Below are 6,479 nucleotides of genomic sequence, written 5' to 3'. Positions count from 1 at the left end.
CCTGGGTTCAATCCCTAGTGAAACCAATCTGTTTTTGGTGTTGAAGTAATTTCCTATCGACTTGTAATATGTGAAATTCTTGGTTTCGTTGCCAAATGACAATACATTTTGGCTTACATCACAAAGAGAACTACGATTTTGGATTTCTTTTTTATTGACCATTTTAGCAGAAAACATAATCCCATATTATAAAAATCCTATTTGTTTCAAAATATATAGTTCCCAAAAATACAAAAGAAAAAAAAAACTATGGAGAAAAAAGTAACACATTCAATATAAACTTCAATTTAAGCAAAATCCCTTTGTAGGAAGAAAACTGGTAAAATATGTAATAATTATTGTAAATGTTTCATTAACCAAAAATACTTTCCTTCAGCAATAAAAAGGCCTCGTCTGTCACAATTCTGCTCTGCTAGCCAATACACAGTAACTTTTCGTCAGGGTTCATAGTGTAGTGGTCATCATTTCTGCTTAACACGCAGAAGGTCCTGGGTTCAATCCCCAGTGAAACCAATCTGTTCTTAGTGTTGAAATAGTACGCTATCCAACTCCAATATATGAAGTTCTCGGCTTTGTTGCCGAATGACGGGATGTTTTGGCTTCCATCACAAACAGAACTACAAATTTTTTTTTTTTTCCCCTGGCGGTCAAAACTCGTCTCTAAATGCCATTACTTTGCAGGATTTCACAGGTTTCATAGTGAAGTCGTCATCACGTCTACTTCACATGCAGAAGGTCCTGGGTTCAATCCCCAGTAAAAACAAGCCATTTTCGCTGTTGAAGTAATTTGCTATCAACCTGTAACATATGAAATTCTTTGTTTTGTTGCCAACTGATAATATATTTTGGCTTCCATCACCAAGAGAACTACGAATTTGGGTTTCTTTTTTATTGACCATTTTAGCAGAAAACATAATCCCATATTATAAAAATCCTGTTTGTTTCAAAATATATAGTTCCTTTAAATACAAAAGCAAACAACTAAACTATGTGGAAAAAAGTAACACATTCAATGTAATCTTCCTTTTAAGCAAAATCCCTTTGTAGGAATAAAACTGGTAAAATATGTAATAAAAATTGTAAATGTTACATTAACCAAAAATACTTTCCTTCAGCAATAAAAAGTCCCCGTCAGTCACAATTCTTCTCTGCTAGCCAATACACAGTAACTTTCAATCAGGTTTCATAGAGTAGTGGTCAACATGTCTGCTTAACACGCAGAAGGTCCTACGTTCAATCCCCAGTAAAACCGATCTGTTCTTGGTGTTGAAATAATACTCAATTAAACTACAATATATGAAGTTCTTGGCTTTGTTGACGAATGATGGGATGTTTTGGCTTCCATCCCCAACAGAGCTACGAATTTGTTTTTTTTTTTCCCTGGCGGTCAAAACTCGTCTCTAATTGCCATTACTTTGCAGCCTTTCAAAGGTTTCATAGTGTAGTGGAAATCACGTCTGCTTTACACGCAGAAGGTCCTGGGTTCAATCCCCAAAGAAACCCATGTGTTCTTGGTGTTGAAACAATCCCCTATCATCCTGCAGTATTTAAAGTTCTTGGCTTTGTTGCTGAATAACTGGATGTTTTAGCTTCCATCACCAACAGAGCTACGAATTTGTTTTTTTTCCCCTGGCGGTCAAAACTCGTCTCTAATTGCCATTACTTTGCAGGATTTTAAAGGTTTCATAGTGTAGAGGTCATCACGTCTGCTTCACACGCAGAAGGTCCTGGGTTCAATCCCCAGTGAAACCAATCTGTTTTTGGTGTTGAAGTAATTTCCTATCGACTTGTAATATGTGAAATTCTTGGTTTCGTTGCCAAATGACAATACATTTTGGCTTCCATCACAAAGAGAACTACGATTTTGGGTTTCTTTTTTATTGACCATTTTAGCAGAAAACATAATCCCATATTATAAAAATCCTATTTGTTTCAAAATATATAGTTCCCATAAATACAAAAGCAAAAGACCAAACTATGGAGAAAAAAGTAACACATTCAATATAAACTTCAATTTAAGCAAAATCCCTTTGTAGGAATAAAACTGGTAAAATATGTAATAATAATTGTAAATGTTTCCTTAACCAAAAATACTTTCCTTCAGCAATAAAAAGGCCCCGTCAGTCACAATTCTGCTCTGCTAGCTAATACACAGTAACTTTTCGCCAGGTTTCATAGTGTAGTGGTCATCATTTCTGCTTAACACGCAGAAGGTCCTGGGTTCAATCCCCAGTGAAACCAATCTGTTCTTAGTGTTGAAATAATACGCTATCCAACTACAATATATGAAGTTCTCGGCTTTGTTGCCGTATGACGGGATGTTTTGGCTTCCATCACAAACAGAACTACAAATTATTATTTTTTTTTCCCTAACGGTCAAAACTCGTCTCTAAATGCCATTACTTTGCAGGATTTCACAGGTTTCATAGTGGAGTCGTCATCTCGTCTACTTCACACGCCGAAGGTCCTGGGTTCAATCCCCAGTAAAAACAAGCCGTTTTCGCTGTTGAAGTAATTTGCTATCAACCTGTAACATATGAAATTCTTTGTTTTGTTGCCAACTGATAATATATTTTGGCTTTTATCACCAAGAGAACTACGATTTTGGGTTTCTTTTTTATTGACCATTTTAGCAGAAAACATAATCCCATATTATAAAAATCCTGTTTGTTTCAAAATATATAGTTCCTTTAAATACAAAAGCAAACAACTAAACTATGTGGAAAAAAGTAACACATTCAATGTAAACTTCCTTTTAAGCAAAATCCCTTTGTAGGAATAAAACTGGTAAAATATGTAATAAAAATTGTAAATGTTTCATTAACAAAAAATACTTTCCTTCAGCAATAAAAAGGCCCCGTCAGTCACAATTCTGCTCTGCTAGCCAATACACAGTAATTTTCATCAGGTTTCATAGAGTAGTGGTCATCACGTCTGCTTAACACGCAGAAGGGCCTGCGTTCAATCCCCAGTAAAACCAATCTGTTCTTGGTGTTGAAATAATACTCAATTAAACTACAATATATGAAGTTCTTGGCTTTGTTGCCGAATGATGGGATGTTTTGGCTTCCATCCCCAACAGAGCTACGAATTTGTTTTTTTTTTCCCTGGCGGTCAAAACTCGTCTCTAATTGCCATTACTTTGCAGGCTTTCAAAGGTATCATAGTGTAGTGGAAATCACGTCTGCTTTACACGCGGAAGGTCCTGGGTTCAATCCCCAGTGAAACCCATGTGTTCTTGGTGTTGAAATAATCCCTTATCAACCTGCAGTATATAAAGTTCTTGGCTTTGTTGCCGAATAACGGGATGTTTTAGCTTCCATTACCAACAGAGCTACGAATTTGTTTTTTTTCCCCTGGCGGTCAAAACTCGACTCTAATTGCCATTACTTTGCAGGATTGCAAAGGTTTCATAGTGTAGTGGTCATCACGTCTGCTTCACACGCAGAAGATCCTGGGTTCAATCCCCAGTGAAACCAATCTGTTTTTGGTGTTGAAGTAATTTCCTATCGACTTGTAATATGTGAAATTCTTGGTTTCGTTGCCAAATGACAATACATTTTGGCTTCCATCACAAAGAGAACTACGATTTTGGGTTTCTTTTTTATTGACCATTTTAGCAGAAAACATAATCCCATATTATAAAAATCCTATTTGTTTCAAAATATATAGTTCCCATAAATACAAAAGCAAAAGACCAAACTATGGAGAAAAAAGTAACACATTCAATATAAACTTCAGTTTAAGCAAAATCCTTTTGTAGGAATAAAACTGGTAAAATATGTAATAATAATTGTAAATGTTTCATTAACCAAAAATACTTTCCTTCAGCAATAAAAAGGCCCCGTCAGTCACAATTCTGCTCTGCTAGCGAATACACAGTAACTTTTCATCAGGTTTCATAGTGTAGTGGTCATCACGTCTGCTTAACACGCAGAAAGTCCTGGGTTCAATCCCCAGTGAAACCAATCTGTTCTTAGTGTTGAAATAATACGCTATCCAACTACAATATATGAAGTTCTCGGCATTGTTGCCGAATGACGGTATGTTTTGGCTTCCAGCACCAACAGAGCTACGAATTTGTTTTTTTTTCCCCTGGCGGTCAAAACTCGTCTCTAAATGCCATTACTTTGCAGGATTTCACAGGTTTCATAGTGGAGTCGTCATCACGTCTACTTCACACGCAGAAGGTCCTGGGTTCAATCCCCAGTAAAAACAAGCCGTTTTCGCTGTTGAAGTAATTTGCTATCAACCTGTAACATATGAAATTCTTTGTTTTGTTGCCAACTGATAATATATTTTGGCTTTTATCACCAAGAGAACTACGATTTTGGGTTTCTTTTTTATTGACCATTTTAGAAGAAAACATAATCCCATATTATAAAAATCCTATTTGTTTCAAAATATATAGTTCCCATAAATACAAAAGCAAAAGACCAAACTATGGAGAAAAAAGTAACACATTCAATATAAACTTCAATTTAAGCAAAATCCCTTTGTAGGAATAAAACTGGTAAAATATGTAATAATAATTGTAAATGTTTCATTAACCAAAAATACTTTCCTTCAGCAATAAAAAGGCCCCGTCAGTCACAATTCTGCTCTGCTAGCCAATACACAGTAACTTTTCGTCGGGTTTCATAATGTAGTGGTCATCACGTCTGCTTAACATGCAGAAGGTCCTGGGTTCAATCCCCAGTGAAACCAATCTGTTCGTAGTGTTGAAATATTACGCTATCCAGTTCCAATATATGAAGTTCTCGGCTTTGTTGCCGAATGACGGGATGTTTTGGCTTCCATCACAAACAGAACTACAAATTATTTTTTTTTTTCCCCTGGCGGTCAAAACTCGTCTCTAAATGCCATTACTTTGCAGGATTTCACAAGTTTCATAGTGGAGTCGTCATCACGTCTACTTCACACGCAGAAGGTCGTAGGTTCAATCCCCAGTAAAAACAAGCCGTTTTCGCTGTTGAAGTAATTTGCTATCAACCTGTAACATATGAAATTCTTTGTTTTGTTGCCAACTGATAATATTTTTCGGCTTCCATCACCAAGAGAACTACGATTTTGGGTTTCTTTTTTATTGACCATTTTAGCAGAAAACATAATCCCATATTATAAAAATCCTGTTTGTTTCAAAATACATAGTTCCTTTAAATACAAAAGCAAACAACTAAACTATGTGGAAAAAAGTAACACATTCAATGTAAACTTCCTTTTAAGCAAAATCACTTTGTAGGAATAAAACTGGTAAAATATGTAATAAAAATTGTAAATGTTTCATTAACCAAAAATACTTTCCTTCAGCAATAAAAAGGCCCTGTCAGTCACAATTCTGCTCTGCTGGCCAATACAGTAGTAGTAGCTTTCCATCAGGTTTCATAGAGTAGTGGTCATCACTAGAGTTGAGCGCGGTTCGCGGTTCGAGGTTCTCCAGTTCGGGGCTCGAGTGATTTTGGGGGCTGTTCTAGATCGAACTAGAACTCGAGCTTTTTTGCAAAAGCTCGATAGTTCTAGAAACGTTCGAGAACGGTTCTAGCAGTAAAAAGCAGGGCTTTTTACGGCTACAGTGTGCAGGAGCCATCACTGGCAGCCTGCCACAAGCTGGTAACCAAGATAAACATCGGGTATCCAACCAAAGCGCTTTGGTTAGTAACCCGATGTTTATCCTAGTTACGTGCAGGAAGCCCACACTTCCCCGCTCAGCTCGCTCCGCCCCCTCCTGCCCGCGGCATGTACACATACACTCACACACACACACACACACATGTGTTCCCGCTCGGCTTACCTGCGGTGATGAAGTCCCGCCATCCCGACCTCAGCGCTGTCACTGTCCTCCATGGCCACCGCTTGTCACATGACCTCTCGCTTCTGACCCGAGACTGACTAGCGGTGACGTCACGGGCCTCTCGCGAGACTTGGTGTGAAGGCTCCGGTCATTGAACTCAGTGACAGGGGCTGTCGGCAGTGCTCGAGATCAGCGCAGGTAATGTACCTCGCTGACAGCAGCACTTGTCATGCCCTGCAGTGACCTGGGCTGACCCATTGATGTTAGCTCAGGTCACTGCACTGCTCTCCCAGCCAATGGGGAACATTCTGTTCTTCATTGACTGGGACAGTGTGGATCGTCATGGCAACCCCTTGGATTACACCAGACCTGGATTTGTTTTTCATTCTAATAAATTGGTTAAAGAGGGAATGTTTTGGGGAGTGTTTTTTCAAATAAAAATGTGTTTGTCGTCTATTTTTTTTTATTACTGACTGGGTTGGTGATGTCGGGTATCTGATAGACGCCTGACCTCACCAACCCCAGGGCTTAATGCCAGGTGACATTACACATCTGGTATTAACCCCATATATTACCCCGTTTGCCACCGAACCAGGGCGCGGGATGAGCTGGGGCGAAGCACCAGGATTGGCGCATCTAATGGATGCGCCACTTCTGGGGCGGCTGCGGCCTGCTATTTTTAGGCTGG

The 6,479-nt window shown here is 38.6% G+C and overlaps 1 non-coding gene across 1 annotated transcript; it reads left to right on the top strand.

The window, feature by feature from the left end:
* Window positions 1–2,168: 2,168 nt before the first annotated feature.
* On the top strand, window positions 2,169–2,241 carry TRNAV-AAC (transfer RNA valine (anticodon AAC)). Its single transcript has one exon. It is a non-coding gene; the product is annotated as a tRNA-Val (tRNA).
* The last annotated feature ends 4,238 nt before the right edge of the window (window positions 2,242–6,479 follow it).

Source organism: Anomaloglossus baeobatrachus, chromosome 2, assembly GCF_048569485.1.
Source record: "Anomaloglossus baeobatrachus isolate aAnoBae1 chromosome 2, aAnoBae1.hap1, whole genome shotgun sequence".
Taxonomy (NCBI): domain Eukaryota; kingdom Metazoa; phylum Chordata; class Amphibia; order Anura; family Aromobatidae; genus Anomaloglossus; species Anomaloglossus baeobatrachus.
This window is presented reverse-complemented; position numbering and strand designations above follow the sequence as displayed.